General features: G+C 37.3%; 1 pseudogene; it reads right to left on the bottom strand.

Annotated features, from left to right (window-relative positions):
• Window positions 1-432: 432 nt before the first annotated feature.
• On the bottom strand, window positions 433-16,790 carry LOC121428632 (annotated as a pseudogene).
• Between the last annotated feature and the right edge of the window lie 1,852 nt (window positions 16,791-18,642).

The raw sequence follows: 18,642 nt of genomic DNA, 5'->3' as shown, positions 1-18,642 counted from the left end.
ATATTTGATATTTAAGAATAATGCTTCATATCAAGAATTCTAGATATTAAGCATTGCCAATCATATACAGCACAATCTGATTACTTGATATAAAGTAATAAGATTACATGATAGAGTGGCTCACCATACGTATGTTGAAATACACTGTCTAAATCAGCCAGGCGTGGCAACCCCATAGGAAAATGGTAGCCCTGGGCCCAGTATCCCAGGGTTAGCGATGAATTGCTAATTTGAAAGAAGAACTCTGATTGGTTCCAAGTCTTTCTACTGAGCAAAATGCGCATGCAACGATGATTACGATAGGCCATTCCATTTAGTGATTAATCGCTAACTTTGTGTTATAGGGCCACGGCTAGAAAATGATATCTGTAGCATGATCCGCGATGCTCTTCATTTTACACAGATTTGTGGGATGGGGGTTTTCATGAAGCATTTATCATAATTATCTTAATATTTGATGCTTTTTTCCATTAGCATCACCATGGATACGATACAAAATAAGGCTCCTTACTACATGTAGTTCTGTTTATTTGCATTGTTTCACTTTACACTTCCAAATTTACAGCCATTCTATAGGGGCAGAGCACTTAAAATCCTCTAACAAGTAGTGCCTTACCAAAGGGTATATTCAGTTTTCATAGCTGCTGAGAGTCATCTATTCTAAAACTTCACATCAGCGTCAAATATCCTCCTTTGTTCCACCCCCCAATCATATATAAGGGAAAATGTTACATTTCTCAGGTTCAAACTGGTTTAGAATCCAGACTACAGTGATATAAGAATATAAGAATTTATGAGAAAATAAATAAGAGATACAAGCATGTAGATTGTTCCTGCAGTAAGAAGCACTTTATTTGGTCATGTTGAGTACATTGTTTAACAATATCTTATCAAAATAGTTCATACCAGTTGATGTATTCCTTGAATATTTGGCAAGAGCAGTAATGCAATGTGGAGAAAAGCTTAGTGATGATAAGCTTGTAGCAATGCTAAGCTAAGTTTTTTTTCATCTATTTTAATACATTTCATCATCTTTAGGGTCATTCTCAAGAAAATGTCACAATTCAAGAAAATCATGACTCCATCATGGATCTATCGGCCCTTGTTTCCACACCCACGCAAGAGTGAACACAGATTTAAAAAAAGCAGCACTCTGCATACACTTTTCGGTGACCAGGAACTCCCAGATGCGAATATAAATAATAGAATAATAGTTACATTCATATAGCGCTTATTACACCTTGTTTCTAAGTGCTTATGGCAATTATTATTACCCCGGTCATTGGATCCTGACATGCCCGCATACAATGTATGCACTTCTCCACTTCCTAGGGAGTATTCCAACAAGAGATCAATGTTTCAATTGCTAGGCATGCTACAAAGGCTTTCGCATCCTACCGGGTACCCATTTATCACCTGGGTGGAGAGTGGCATAGTGTTGATTAATGCCTTGCCGAAGGATGCCAGGCCTTGGTGGGACTCGAACACACGACCCTCTGATTGCAAGGCGAGAGAAACGCTACACCATGACGCTTCCACAAATGCAGGTGAGAAATTATTTTGTTATAGACGTTAATGTTAATGATGTTCGAACTTGTTCGCATTTTCAAGCCATCGCATCCCTAACCACCAAGCACCTAGTGTTCTTAATGGCCATTGATGTTATTGCTCAAACAAAATCTCATAGAAACCATGCAAGATATATCCAAATATAAATGCAAATTACAAATGTTTGTTTCATGGATGTTATTGAGTATTAATAAATTGCTTGCATTTTCAAGCTAAAGCATCACTGGCCACCGAGCACATATATGTTACAGTGGCCATCCATCCATGTTAGTTTTTAAAAATCTAACAGAAAGCATGCAAGATTGCAAGAGATGGATGGAACAAGGAATTGTGACATTTTTCTCCGAACAACCTTTAAGGATCCCCGAAATTATCTTGAGACAGTTTACAGAAAGGGCTTGTTGAATTTTTTTTTCTGACAAAGTCTGTTTTATCTTACAGCCACTTTAGTCACAAGGAAGTTGTTTAAACTGACAAATCATCTGACAAAATATTTTGATAAATCACCCTTTACATGTATGTCCAGGAAAATCATGATTCTTTGGCAAGTTCTTGAAAGTCTTATTTCTTGGAAGTATTTCCATTGGCGAGTGCTAGTGCTTCCTGACTCTCTGACTTGAAGCACACCTGCAATGAAAGTGAAAGATATGAGGGAAATGATTAAATCTGCATGTACCTTACTTAATATAATCCCCCTCACCCAACAATATTTAGTGTATATCAAGTACATGTATCTCGATCTCAAGTCCCAAGATTTTCTGCAGGGTAGATATAAGTTGCATTATCATGTATTATTCATTCATTTTGGGACATTGATTAACAATTATCCATGATATTCCTCAGTTATATAGTATTGAATGTTTTAACAGTGTCTTTTTGATACTGTGGTTTCCAATTATTTGTTTTATTATTCAATTTATCCAGACAATGGAATTTAAGACCCAGGACGGCACTACATCACTACATCACTACATTACCCTTGTTTTGACAAAGTTTCTGGCCCTGTCTTACAAAGAGTTGTGATTGCTCAAATCAAGCTCAACTGTGTAGAAATCCATCAATGTCATAATTTTTTCCTACAGGAATTTTTTACAAGGTCTGTTTGTAAACAAAGAGGAGAATCTGAATTGTCAAGAAAACAATGAATGTACATATGCATGTACATAATATATAGGAAATAATTTGAACAAACATGCATCTTTTATGTTGACATTGCTGGCTTTCCATAGTTGTGGTTCATCGGATCAATCAGATCTCTTTGTAAGACGGGACCCTGGCATCGCCTCTGTAAAAGCAAGAAGTGTCTTACCGCTTGGCATACTGAAGCCTTGTTAACTTGTGCTGCCTCAGCCTTGCATGGTTTCTGTGGAATGGAGATATGAAACATCTTTCCAGTCTTGCCTTTCTGATCATGTGCCCCATCAGGTACTGTCTTTGTAACATTCTCTCTGAACGTTGAAGATGCAGGTGGCTCGAGAGAAATAAATCGTTTTCTTGAGAAGCCAGTTTCAGCTTCCAAGTCTTTGTTGGAAATCTTGGCGGGGGATGAGTTGAAGCGAGCTTGGATGCTCTTGAACGCAGGAGCGTTGACGAACTGTGTTGTTCAAAAGATGGGTTAGCGGAATGCGACGATCGCTGATGATCCGTAGCCGAGTTCAAGCGTTGACCACGAACACCGAGCCCATTGGAGATGGCTACGTTGGAAGGAAGGCCTGTTTGTTCGGCCAAAACTAGAGATTTCGTTGGTTGGTGATGTCACGGAGATTGTTTTTGTTGATTTGTAGAGCGCGGGTCCGCTGTGATGTCTTGGACCCATCCCATGTTTATTTGCGTTTTCCATCGATTTCTGTTGCAGTAGAAAAAAAAATTGTTTGACTGGGTTAAAAATTTGGCTAAAAGTATTTTTTCTGTAGCATTGCATCTAAATTTTGTATTGGATCGACCGCACTTAGTTTGGACTTTAACATGGTGTCAATAGTTTGCTTTCTATGCACCGTAGTTGTAAGCAGAAATATTATACGATTAAGCTTCTCTTTTTTTTTGGGGGGGGGGTTCTCATCAGTTTCATCTTCCTGTTATTTATAGGCCTATTTTTCATTTCAAACAATAAAATTGCCCTTTAAAATCGTTTTGTGTTGGTTTGTGTCCAATGAACCTTGAAATACAAAATTATTTGAGAAGCAAGTATCCGATTGAAAAAAAAACCTGTTACCTGTCTGCCAGCAAGCCGAAGGTAATGGGCTGCTTGTAGTAAGTGGGAGTAGAAATCTCGAAATGCTGACCCTTCTGATGACGTCACACCATTACCCTGGTAACCATAGCAACTATCATCAAGTGTAATCCCAGTGGAAAAGTTTCCTGCCATACCGCTGTAAAAGGAATGACGTACAAAACTATATCACCATTTTGAACAAAAACAATACGTAACGATAATGATGAATAATGATATTTGGTTCTGCATAGCTCTCATGTTTTCAGACAGGACGCAGTTCGGTAATGTGATTTTGACTTGTCAATACATTTGTATTCAAACTCTTATTGGTTTTCATAAAACTTGTTACAGAGACATTATTTAGCTCTTGTTTGACTGCTCTGTGATAACTTTCATAATGCTTGAATTTGTGTGATATTATACACATATATTTAATCCAAGTCATCCATGCACTCTTTGAAAAGTTTTGATCAAGATTATGTTAATGAATACGTGTCTGATCGCACAAAGTTGTCAAACTCGACTTAATTTACCTTTTCAAATCCTTCAAATGTTGTGTTGATTTTAGCGATTTATTTTCGTGGTCGGACATAATATTCACCAACAGATTAGCCATTTTGACAAATCATTTTTCAAAATGTGAAACCTAATATTCTCTCCGAGTCTTCGGAGGTCAGAGGCAATGTCGCCTGGAAAATATCAAAATATTCCATCTTTTTTTAACAGATACATCCCCAAAAATACATCGTTCATCTAATCAATATTGTAACCTATCACTGTTTGTAGTTTAAATTTACACAATCGTCCTAATTGTACAAAAAAATAACATATGCCTACTAGACATTTTGAAAACACTTCAAGCGGGAAAATCGACTCCCACGTAACAACAAAACCAAGTAGAAGACATTGTTTATATTCTAGAACATAACATTTTAATTCGACATAATACCTTAAATACCTGAAATTCCACTAAGCCCGACGCAGAATAATATAATGCTTTGTTGCTGTTTTCACTCATGATAACATTACGTTTCATAAACATTTAACAAGTACATTGAAAAACATAAATCATATAAAGAAGTCACTTTTTTATTAACATAATTTCGTTCAAATTTGATGGTCCTTTAAAAACCATAATAATTTCCTGAAAATATACCCCCCCCCCCCAAAAAAAAAAATGCATTGAATTGAAAATTGACAATTTCAGCATAGATTATCGAAATAAAGTACGAGTAAACAAATTATGATGACATAATTTTATTGAAACAGTCTTTGTCATATATATAGGTACTATGACACTCATCCAAACTCTCTTATTCTAATTATTTCCTTGTGCGCATCAGAAGAAAACATTTTTTTCAAATTCGATAGCGCTATATAAATATATTATTATTATCATCATTATAATTGTTGTTAATATTATTTTCATCATTATTGCCATTGTTATTATCATTGTTATTATTATTATTATCATTATTATTACTATATTCACTTTATTAGAGAAGTAAATAATTTTAATGATCTTTCATATCAGTTCGAGATGGTTTAACTGATCCCAATAATAACCACTCTTCTTACTTTCATGCATATCAACTCACCTGTATAGCTGATGTGAAGGGCGTGTTAAAGTAATGTTAAGCACAAAAGAACACAAATTAATAATGTTATATTTGTTAAAAGATTAATGGAACAATGGAAATTGGGAAATTAAACTGTTTTACATTAATATGACAGGTAAAACATTCATACATGAAGGATTTCATTATGTGATAATTAGAAATATCTATGATCGAGGTACCATATTTGTTTGGGAAGATTCACATTTTATCAATTTTTAGGTATACACACTGTAAAAACTGTGGTGTTAAAACTGACACCAGTTGGTGTTAATAGAGGACCACACCCTGAGGTGTTACAACTACACCCTATAGAGATTGAACATAACACCAAAGAGTGTAAATATAACAACCGAAGGTGTTTTAATAACACCTATGGGTGTAAAACTAACACCACCAATTTAACACCGGTGCCTAAAACAACTGGTGTGGTCCTCTATGTACACCGGTTAACACCCCAGTTTTTGCTGTGCACCTTCTTGTCAACTCACAACTCAAATTCAATATAATATCTCATTTGACTGAAAATTTCTTATTAATTATTTAGGCGACAACAGTACACACTATACATAAAACATCTAGATCACGAATTAACTATACTCAACAGTACCGTATCTATTTGACAAAAACTACAAATGTTTCCTACTATACACCTTACTTAAACCCTTAATTATCACATCACTCCTGGAAGAGAAATCTGAGTTTTTTCACAACAATCATTCAACCACAGATGAGAACTAAACGAAAAATGGAAGATAGAAAAAGAAACGTGTTTATGGTTTTCACAAAAGCATGGTAAATTATATAACCGACATCCCGTTAAAGTCGTGTAATTTTCAACACCAGGGGCCCGTTGCAGAAAGAGTTGCAATCAATCGCTACTCTAAAAACCATGCGCGACTTGATTTTCAACCAATCAACAGCGCCCATGTAGGACTTGCGTTTAAACGCAACTCTTTTTGCAACGGACCCCAGATGGGACACAAAGTTAATGTCGGAGAACTTACGACGGTTTCGTGAAACTCTACCCAGATAAAAAGAGGGGAAATGCTACCTCTCCAAAACTACAGCAAACAAAAAAAGAGTGTGTCACATCCGAGAATAGCCGAAAAGAGGAAGGACAGAAGGAGGATAAGATCTTATTATATTCACTCGAGATGTAAAGTTTTGACTACTACCAAGGAGCTTAAAGCTCCTTGCTACTACTAATGGTTTTCCTACCGATCTTCGATTTCACTTAGCTCTTCATCAATCGCCCTCAGCAAAGTGTTTTTGCTTAAACGAGTCACGTGACTGATCGGTTTGTTTGTTGATGGAAAAGTAAGAAAATGAAAACGAATACATTTTTATTATTCATCATCAACATAAACTTCTGACTAAAATCAATATGAATGTTCATCGTCTTTACCCCCAAAAATAAAACTTCTTTTTAAATTTGCATTAATTAAAGTATGGACTTTGCCTTTTAATTATCGATTTTAGTTCATTGGTTTGGTATATCGTTGACAATACTTCGTATCCGGGAAGCTTTAAAAAAAAACGCGTCGGCTTGAAAGAAAAAGTGTCAAAACGGACAACTGTTTTAAGAAAGAAGAATGAATTGTTAAATCTAATATTCACCAAGAGCAAAAGTATTCCATTTCCTCCACATTAATTTCAATCAATGAATCAAACTTGAGATTAGAGATCCCAGATTCATTTTAAATACCAAAGCACCAATCGTGAATTGTTCTGAAGGAGTGTTATATAAGCATTTATTGATAGTATAGTTTGAACCAGATGTTTTTCCCCAGTTTTATGTACGTTGAGAGAGCACAATCAAAACACTTGTCAATTTCAAACAAATTATAAACTGGGAGAAAAGTGTGGTACCGGGTGTGTGTGGTGTTTAGAGACACCGAGTTGTGGGGAAGGTGGAACACACGTGATCAATGACGTCATGTAATGTGTAGCCAATCACTGGGTGGGTTGAGATCAAAAGAAGTGTCTTTTAGAGGCGGATGAATATTACCCGACGGTCTGTTCGCACTGCTTGTGTCCTTGCGTGCATGTAACTAGATAATTTTGTGCCATCGTTAATTCATGACATATTCGGTGATCATTTTCACTCCATGATATTATCATGAGAGGTAAGAAAAAATGGCTTTTCATGTCTTCTTCATCCTCCCTTCCTTACCCCCGCCCCCTTCTCCCTCTCATCTCATCCCCTTTATCTTTCACCCCTTTCACTGCATACAGACTCATTACTTTCTCAAGTTATCTATTATCTATTCGATCCTCTTTCTCATATTCTTCACTGGCCCACGGTCTGCCATTCAAAAGCACGTCTCTGTAATGTAATATCAATGATGTTATGGGGGCTTGGCAGAATGCCAATCGATTTCTAACAGTAGATTTTCAAAAGAAACAAAAATCAATCGGACTGCCCTTCTTAAAACATATAAATACAATCTATAAAATATACACCGTTGAAATACTTTGAATACATGACTGTAAAGGCATACTCAGAATCGATCTCCAGTTAGTCTCAGGCCACATTGGAAACAGATAATGGTCACCAATGAAATGAACACTAACAATATTAATTCCACGTATGACTTAACTCCCAATATGTGTTTTAGCCACCCGAAATGAAAAGTTCAGGTGGTAAAGCCAATGTGGAATGAAGTTGTTGGAATAAACAATGACAAGTATAATGTACTTCTCAGAAAGTATAAATTCGATAATGATTCTTCTTTATTGATATCTTTAGAGGGAAATGGAACCTTTAGAATAAATAGGCTTGTGGTGAAACAGAAAAATCAAAGAATAAGAACAAAGAAAGTTTGAGAAAAATCGGACAAATAATGAGAAAGTTATGAGCATTTTAATATTGCAATCACTATTGCTATGGAGATCTTCCCATTGGCAATGCAAGAAGGGTGTGTGATGTCACATGTGAACAACTTTCCTTTGATGGACTATAAAATACTCTCAAAATGTCTCTTTCTGCTTTTTCTTGTGGTGATACAAACTCTTCTATCCATATTCTTTAAAAATCGGTATTACATGCCCTCATAATTGTAGAAAAAACACACGATCTACTGATAGATGAAACTCTCCCCATTACTTTAGTATATATTTCACTTAATAAGTGAAATATATATACTAAAGTAATGGGGAGAGTTGTTCACAAGTGACATCACACATCTTTATCGCATTGCTAATTTGAGAATCTCCATAGAATTAGTGATCGCAATGTTCAAATGCTCATCACTTTCTCATTATTTGTCCGATTTTTCTCAAACTTTCGTTGATCTGTTTCTTTGATTTTTCAGTTTTCACATAAGATATCTTGTTCCAAAGGTTTCGATCTCCTTTAAGTACAACATAATAGATCAATTTTAGTGATGGTATGTGCAAAACATTCGACATTTTTTCGAATTAGATTTGCAAACTAGTCAGGATTAGATAATGGTTAAATAGTGGAGTATGATGTTAATTTGACTCTTAGAAGAAAATACTGGGGAGCGTTTCGTCAACATTTTTGGCGGACAAGTTGTTAGATCTGACAACTTTCCTTGATTCTAATTGTCTGAGGAGGGTAGTTTCTAGTGTATCTGTCGGATAAAAAAGGACTTTTCTGATAAAATGTCTGAAAAATCCTTTCATGAAACGCTCCCCTGGAATTGGAATAACCTGCAAATTATCTGATAAAATTTTTCATTTCATGTTTTTTAATTAAAGTTAAGGATTTTCAAAGGCGTTTTTATTTGCACTGAATTTTAATCATTGATATTATTGAGTGATTTCAAGGGGCTTTAAAATTAAGGTGCTGATTAATATGGCATGATGACCAGCGATGGCCGTCTTGACCGTTCGGGTCCCTAGTATGCTTACACTGACGGTTAATAAAATTATTTTGATGCAGCCTTAGTACTTACGAAAGCTTTAAAGTGTCAACTTACGAGATTAATTTCGTCATGTCGATTTAATAGCCTTTCAATTAATTTCGACATAACAAGACACCTTATCTCGTAAACTCGTATATTAACGACATATAACTTTTTAATATATAATTATGTCGGTTTGGCAAGGTAAGGTTACTCGCTATGAGGGCATATAACTTTCCTTTTTTTAATATAAGTCGACTTACTAGATAATCTCCCATTCAACATATATATAATTTCGGACTTTTCGCAATGACCAGGGGGAAACTCTCTTTAAATACACACTAGAGACCTGAGATACTTTTGTCTAAAGTTGGTGGACCGGGACAGCATCAAAATATCTTGACTCAGGACAATGACATAATTATTTGCTATCGTTCGTCCGGTGCAAATATTCGGATGATCTGCTGTCCCACTAGTCCAGCAACTTTTGACAAAAGCTTTTCAGCTCCCAATTGCGATTTTAATTACATTTTCAAAGGAATCGATGCGTTGTAGTTTCCCGTAGTAAATACAAAAAGTCTCTATCAAGGGAATCACAAAAATGGCGAGATGAAACATATATCGCGATCTCGTCAAGAAGATGGTACTTTAAAACGTTCGTATGTTGTAGATCGATCAAAAAAACGTTACGACGATCTGGAGCATGTTAATGCAAGAAGGTCCTCCCGCCTTCATTGACTAAATCTGGTCGCTTCTGTGTGGTCGGCAAAAGGGGACTTTAAAAAAATTCTCGAAAACTACTGGAATAATTAGGATTAAACAATTTCATACTGATTACAGTGATGTTAATGATGATAAATGACGTTAATGATGATGTTGTGACTGACTTGAGTAAGAGTGCATTCAATTCGGTTACATGATTTCCCTCTGATTTTTTACAATAGGTCTAATTACTTTTAGAATAATGAAGATACTCACCCAAAGGCGACTGGCAGAGTATGATTATCGGCTGTGGCAGGATACTGAGTTGGTTTCCAAAGAGGATGTTGTCCACTAGGCGGACTACCGAATTGGGAGGTACTTTGGGTGACAGGTACAGACGGCGCACCGGTTGGGCTCGTCATCAACGGATTGTGATAGGTTGGTCTAAGACCTTTGTTCGACAAAGCAGTGGTTGATCCCGTACCAGTCGGGGTAGAGCTCTGAGGTTTCATCAACATTGCATCGTCCGTCGCTGGCAATTTGGTTGGGAGGTTCGACGACATGTCGCGGTCGCTCTCTGTTGATGATTTAGGTGCAGACGAAGGTACATGTACAGGTAGCCGAGAACTAGGAATACCCATCCAATGACTGTAGACTTGCCGCTTTCGATTGGCAGCTTCCGTCAGCGAGCAATACCGCGGTAAGGTCGACACAGACTCATTTTGAACCGGTGAATTCTGTGATGACACTGTTTTTGGCAGAGTAGTTCCCGAAGAAACACTCGTTGAGTCTGTTCTACTCTGGTCACTTCTTGAGTCAGAGTTCTGTCGTTGACGCGATTGTGTAGGACGCTGGCCATCGTTTCTATCTGACGATGACGCTGGTTGTAACTGAGCCGCTGTCAAACGTGACTCCTGCTGCGTGTGTGGGTTATCGACCTTGAAACCTGCTTCAGCAGAGGCATCTCCTGCATAATAAATACTTCTCTTGCGTCCACAAGAAGTGTCGTGAGCAGCCAACTTTTCCAAAGGTCCTCCACATGTGTGGTACCTACGATATTGCTCCATGTATTTCTTCGGATTGTGGTAATGTCGAAATTCGAATTCCATCGTCAAGGCTTTCATTCGACTAGCCACTCTGGAATTCAATGACAACCGTCGCACCTGCGCTTCCAGATCGCTTTTCGTTGTACCCTTTGTCCTTTGACCATTCTTTCCTTGTGACGGCGCCACACGTCTGTATTGCACTTTGGGGTCTGGTACCCACCCGCAGAGGTCATCAAGGTATTTGGCAAGATGGTGAGATATCGTTCTGGCATCCCAAGAGAAGTCAGGCTCTGGGATGTCGTCATCTTCGAGTTCGAACTCGTGGAGTGCCCTTGAAATGGTGCGATCGCGGACGAACGAGGGACATTCGACTTCAGCATTTTCTTCTTCCTCTTCGCTTGATTGTTCCGTGGGTCTTTGAGGATGGTGAATCGGTGAGACTGGGGCACTTGGTGATGAGGACGATTCGGAAGAGGATGTCGAGGATGAGCTACTCGATGACGCCGAGTCTGTTCTTGCTGATATAGCTGTCATGATTGCTTATACTCCTAATTTATTTCGACTACCTGTGAAAAAAAAATAGATAAGTCAACAGTCACTAAAAGCGTGAGGAATAATTTCCCCCAGTTTTCAAAGTGGGACGATGTTGGTTGGCAGGGGGGTGCAAGACAAATTTGAGTCATGCACTGATTGAGCGCACTCGGCAGCCAGGTCGGTATAGGTAACTACTCATTGACCTTTATTGAATTCTAAAAGAAATTTATCACATTGCATTCATACATTATGACAGAATGACGCCTCTTGAATGACAAAAATTCCCCGTGCGAAGAGCGGAAGCTCCGACAATTCATTAACTGAAGAGAGAATCAAAGTGTCTCATGATACTTGCATCGATTCAAAAGTGAGCTTTTTAATAACGAAGGCATTCGAAAGTATGAAGCATTTTCGAGTCATGTAAGTTACTTATTATTTTATTTTATTAGAACATATTTAATCAGGTACAAAAGATCAGTATAAAACTGTTTTTCATCAATGACCTGATGAAAACATAAAGAATAACATAAATCATCACATCATACATGAAAATAAAGTCAAAATCTAAATCAAAGATAACAATACTTAGTAACATAAATAAACAAATATTGTTACTTAAATGGTAATATTAATCAAACTAGAATATTTTAAATCATTAAAAAGGAACAGTAACTAATTTTAATACTACTAATTGTATAATTTATTCGCTGATAAAAACAATAAACAATGAAATAATTATGGCACAATAGAAAATCGAATGAAAAATAAAAAAAAATAAAAAATGGCAATCAGTTATAAAGGTATAAAGATATCAAAGGGTTAGGATCATTACAAATAAAAGCAATGTAACATCAATATTAAATAGGAATAGGGGAATTGTATGTTACAACAAATTAAATATAAGTAAGGGTTATTATGTTTTTTGCCAGGAATTTTGATTCGAGGATTAAAAACCTATTCTACCGCCCGACGTACTTTTCAGAGGTGTCAACAATTAGGCCTTTTTACACCCCCCCCCCACACCGCGTACACAAGCAATAATGTTTTTTCGAACTTTATCATAATGGATTATTTTTTTCATGTTTACAGGGCTGGATCTAGCACTGTTCAATAGGGGTGCTGGAAAATAAAATTATCCACATGTTCCCCAATCGGCTGTTCGTGTAGAGTCATAAACCAAAATGTATAGGGCGGGGGGGGGGGTAATCAGCAAAGTGATTTGATCCTGGAATGAATGTCACTTTATTGTGATTTTAATACCAACATCAGAACCCAACACCAATTTGAAATCAACCAAAAAAATCATATTATAGCTATAAAGGCGAAGGTCGATCGCCAACTGTTTGATCGTTAATATGAGACTAATGCCATTTTCTATTATGCGTGTCGAGCTATAATTATGTTAACATAAACTATAATAGCAAATAATGAATCGTTATGTTATTTGTTATGATTCCATCAAAGTCCTTGTTTGGGTCAATAAACACGCAGAGGCCTACACAAACATATTCGGAAATGCAAAGCCATTGTGGTATAGGGAGAGTCAGGCGCGGATCCTGGGGGCGGATCATCTCACCCCCCCCCCCCTATTAAAAAAAGGGAAATGAGAAGGAGAAAAAAAGAGGATGTGAAAAAAGAAAGAGGATTTCACTAACTTTTAGGGGGTGCGAAATTAAAAATCATCGTGACATGCAGGAAAGCAACTTTTGGTAGCGTATATTTTACTTTTCAATCACTAGAAATAGTCGCATTGCATTGCGCATTGGAAACATATTGAACTTTGCTGTTCAAAAATTTTTTTGAAAATTGCTGATGTGGTTTACGGTACACCATGTGGAGTATTATAGAAACAGTGGATAGAAGAAGAGAAAAAGTGGATAGGCGAGAAAGTGGAGATTTGAGAGTAGAGTATTCTTTCTTGAAAATAGTCCTGAAAAGGACTGTAAACCAGAAGGAATGTTGAGTGAGAACAGATTGAGTAGTACTGAGAGCTCATGAGGAGATGCTGGCTTGAGTAGGCGAGTAAAGATGATGAGTAGTAGAGAGACTCGACGTTTCGGACAGATTGATGTCCGTCTCATCACCTCTACTCGCCGACTCAAGCCAGCATCTCCTCATCAGCTCTACTACTCAAGCTGTTCTCACTCAACATTCCTTCTGGTTTACAGTCCTTTTCAGGACTATTTTCAAGAAAGAATACTCTACTCTCAAATCTCCACTTTGTCGCCTATCCACTTCTTCTCTTCTTATTCTATCCACTGTTCTATAACACTCCACATGGTGTACCGTAAACCAACCACATTAGCAATTGTACATGCCACCATGCAAACCTTCAAACAACATTTGTTGAAAATGTCGGATTGGTATATAAATAAGGTTGTATAAAGCGAATTTTTGGTATACTGTGTAGTTGAAGTATATACGCCTTTCCCTGCATGATTAAGAATTTATGAACAGATACAATGAGAAGCAGGTGTTTTCAGCGTGATGCAATGTGAGTATAGTGGTCACAGTCCTAACAATTTTAAGTTATGTGCATTTTCTGATTTGCATCTGCTCTTTAATAGTGTCTAAAGATTTGTTTTATCCAAGATAAAAAAATTATAATTAAATATCCCTCCCCTACCGATCCCAAGAAAGATAGACCCTTAACGCCAACCTCCACGACTATACACCTAAAATGCCAATTTATTAGGGATTAATGTTTGGAATATGGAAGCTTAAAAGTGCCACCGAGATGTTGAGATAATTATCTCAGGAAGTCGACATCTTGATAGCAAAAGATAAGATGACGAGATCCCAGATCTCATCATGTCGACATCTTGTAGAAGAGATGATGAGATGACAAGATCCCAGATCTCATCATGTCAACATCTTTTGGAAGAGATGATGAGATGACAAGATCCCGGATCTCATCATGTCAACATCTTTAAGAAGAGATGATGAGATGACAAGATCCTGGATCTCATCATGTCAATATCTTTAAGAAGAGATGATGAGATGACAAGATCCCGGATCTCATCATGTCAACATCTTTAAGAAGAGATGATGAGATGACAAGATCCTGGATCTCATCATGTCAACATCTTTAAGAAGAGATGATGAGATGACAAGATCCCGGATCTCATCATGTTGACATCTTGTAGAAGAGATGATGAGATGACAAGATCCTGGATCTCATCATGTCAACATCTTAAGAAGAGATGTTGAGATGACAAGATCATCTCATCATCTCTTCTACAAGATGTCAACATGATGAGATCCGGGATCTTGTCATCTCATCATCTCTTCTACAAGATGTCAACATGATGAGATCCAGGATCTTGTCATCTCATCATCTCTTCTAAATGATGTCAACATGATGAGATCCGGGATCTTGTCATCTCAACATCTCTTCTAAAAGATGTTGACATGATGAGATCCGGGATCTTGTCATCTCATCATCTCTTCTAAAAGATGTTGACATGATGAGATCCAGGATCTTGTCATCTCATCATCTCTTCTAAAAGATGTCGACATGATGAGATCCAGGATCTCGTCATCTCAACATCTCTTCTAATAGATGTTGACATGATGAGATCCAGGATCTTGTCATCTCATCATCTCTTCTAAAAGATGTCAACATGATGAGATCCAGGATCTCGTCATCTTATCTTTTGCTATCAAGATGTCGACTTCCCGAGATAATTATCTCAACATCTCGGTGGCACTTTTAAGCTTCCATACATTTCTTCTAAAAGATGTCGACATGATGATATCCGGGATCTTCTCTTCTTAAAGATGTTGACATGATGAGATCCGGGATCTTGTCATCTCATCATCTCTTCTAAAAGATGTTGACATGATGAGATCCGGGATCTTGTCATCTCAACATCTCTTCTAAAACATGTCAACATGATGAGATCCGGGATCTTGTCATCTCATCATCTCTTCCAAAAGATGTTGACACGATGAGATCTGGGATCTTGTCATCTCATCATCTCTTCTACAAGATGTCAACATGATGAGATCTGGGATCTCGTCATCTTATCTTTTGCTATCAAGATGTCGACTTCCCGAGATAATTATCTCAACATCTCGGTGGCACTTTTAAGCTTCCATATTGGAAAGTACATGATATCATGTCAGTAGTTTTGTTCAGTGCACGAGGGATAGCAGTATTAAAGTCGATATATATATATATATACGCTTTGGGTATATGAGGGTCCACTAGAAGTAGGATACAGTCGTAATATAGTTTGACCATTATATCATGTTAAATGATAATATGAACTATGTAAAACTTGCATCCCTTTTAAACATGTTTCATGGTATAATAAATCGTAGATACAAACAAATATATATTCAGGTCAATAAAGGACTAAAAGTATTTTAATCATTTCATTGTCGTCGTCATAAATCATGATTATGTAAAAGAATATACTTACATTGCTTTGTTAGTTCGCCTTCATCACTTCACAATCATTTCATATTTCAGCAGGTGTATACGCAAGAACTGAAGAACTTGGATATATGTGTGTCACATACATGGGTCTATATTTATAACGAAGTTCTTCCACAAAGATATACACGAGAATTGTACTTGTCGGGAAACTTTTTTCAATCCCTCGTGTCTGCATATAAAACCAATACTGAGTTTTACAGCCAACCATACACCATGTCAACGCAGGTCATAAATGTCAACCATCGACCTCGGTCACGTACAACGTCGACTTGCTTCCGAGAGGAAAAAAAAGAACAACCTTGTGAACAGGTGATGAAGCAAGTGAGTACCTCGGAGGTATGAAATCCTTCGTCGTACAGATTCCCATCGAGCAAAGCCTGATACCTGAAGAGTTTGGAGTAGTAGTGAGTCTCGAATAGTTACCTCTTCCACATGCACTGCTGGCTGTGCATCACCCGTGGCAACTCCCGAGGTACTCTTTGAATCCAACCGACCTCTTTTGTCAGGTGTCCAGTTTTACAGCGGAGAAATCAATCGATGAGGGTGCTGGAGCAGTCGATGAATTATCTTTACAAGGAAGCTGCCGTTGACTGTAGAGTTAGCTTTATAACAAATCGAAGTATCCTATGTTTATGTACATCAAGGTGAAATCGGATTATGATCGACGCCAAATCGGGATGTATAAGGTTTCAGTGAAGTACACAAACGGTTATATCAATTTTCCAGCAAGGGGGTCTAGCTCGGCCCGAAGGTGCCGTCACATGCAGCGTCACTTGTTTGTAAACTGTCTATGAAACCTTTATGACGCATGATATATTGATAGGACAAGAGATTGAAAAGTCGCTATTGTTAAGTTGTTTGAAGGGGGTCTGATGTCACCATTCACTTGTTAATCTGATAATACCATTGTCCCGTATGAACGCCTTCGGGATTGTTATTTTATTTGCGATGTTCAGCTTTATAGCGAGTATGGGTCCGAATTGCGTATAACTCTCAGGAGCTATAATTAGGCAGGGCACGCTGACTTTACAGTTAGGTTGATACAGAAATATTCATTTCTGAATCTCTATACCGCTGTCCCCACTCATGTTTGCTGTATCAAATTCCCCCAAAGTGAACAAAAAATCTGGCCTTTCCGGGGAACTAATCGGTGCGAAATGTTTAGAAAATTTCGAGCTATACCACACAGACTTCACTGTTCATCTTGTATTAATTTATCGTGTAAAATGGTTCCGTGACATAGCCCGACATAGCTCCGGCGACAATAATACTCCGCTCTAAATTCCACACACTCTTAACTACCCTACCCACTGAACCTAACCCATTAGCATAAAACCCTGTTGCAACCAGACCTGGCTAAACACACCCTACTAGACGAAATTAAGCCCGGGCCCCGGAACAATTGTCGTAGGAGCAACTGTCGTGTTACCAATGTAAAATCATCCAGATGTATAGAATTTTATCTAAAAAAAGCCTGCAAGTACAACTATTAAACAAAGTCTCATTTTAAATATAAAGGACACACCCATCATCATTGTACCAATGATACACTCTAAAAATCAATTTAAAACTATTGTGTTGAGAGAGAAGCATTATGTTCGTTGAGTAAAATAACGCATGCTAACGGTTTAGATTTTTAAGAAAACTTTAATGACAAGAGAAAGGAGAATAATTAAGTGACTTAGTTTTACGTTTATACGATATTTACACTATTTCGTCCTCATTAACAAAATACGGAACTTTTTTGTTTCTAATCTCACTTTGGCGATGACAGAATCCAAAGTCAGATTTTTTCTACTAATCATAGCATTCAGGTGTGTTTTTATATTTCTTGCCCCCCTCAAAAAAAAATAATAAAATAAAATAAAAATAAAGCTATGGTATGAAATGTACGGGTTAAATAAATTGAATGAGTTGTATAATGATGATAATAGTGATAGTAACAGATTCTGCAGAATGTCCGAAGTGCAATTAAAAAAAAACTGTTAATGATTAAGTGCGGCCTTGAATAACCCCATGTTTGAGGTCTTGTGTTCCCTTTGCTGTAACGACGAATACTTAACAACAAATGCCCCCAAATAAATCCATTATGAATTGCTTGGTTGGTTCCCATCCAATCAGGGTACTGCTATTCCGTCCACAAGATGTCTCTTACCTTGTGAGTCCTATATTGTTCTATGTATTTGGCAGATAAAAAAAAATCAAAAATGTTCTTTGCCAATTGCGTATAATTTTACATGTTAAATTTGACCTATACCTTTAATTTCCACCATATATTCTCAATGACAATCAGTGACATCATCCACGGTGCCGCACGCGCGTTTCCGTTTTACACCCTGGCGAAGGCATTTTCCGGAAAAGTAGCCAAAAAGCGACTAGTGAAGAGTCTACGTCTACGTTTGTTTACATTATCAGCTGGGCGCGCGATCCAAAGTCCGCACCGAAGTTATCCGCAGAACATACTTGCAAATGCAGCTGAGCTTATACTTTCCAGGTTCAATACGAATGTTTGCCTTGATCATTTGCCTTGCCGATTTTCTGATGTCTGTCTTTCTCTCTATCTGTCTATATATCTATCTCTCAAATTCTATCTCTATCTATCTATGTAACTGCAGTATCTATCTATCTAATAATCTTCTCTGTCTCT

The sequence above is a fragment of the Lytechinus variegatus genome, chromosome 15 (genome assembly GCF_018143015.1).
Source record: "Lytechinus variegatus isolate NC3 chromosome 15, Lvar_3.0, whole genome shotgun sequence".
NCBI classification, from domain to species: Eukaryota; Metazoa; Echinodermata; class Echinoidea; order Temnopleuroida; family Toxopneustidae; genus Lytechinus; species Lytechinus variegatus.
The sequence above is the reverse complement of the archived record's forward strand: the minus strand, read 5'-3'. Positions and strand labels throughout refer to the sequence as shown.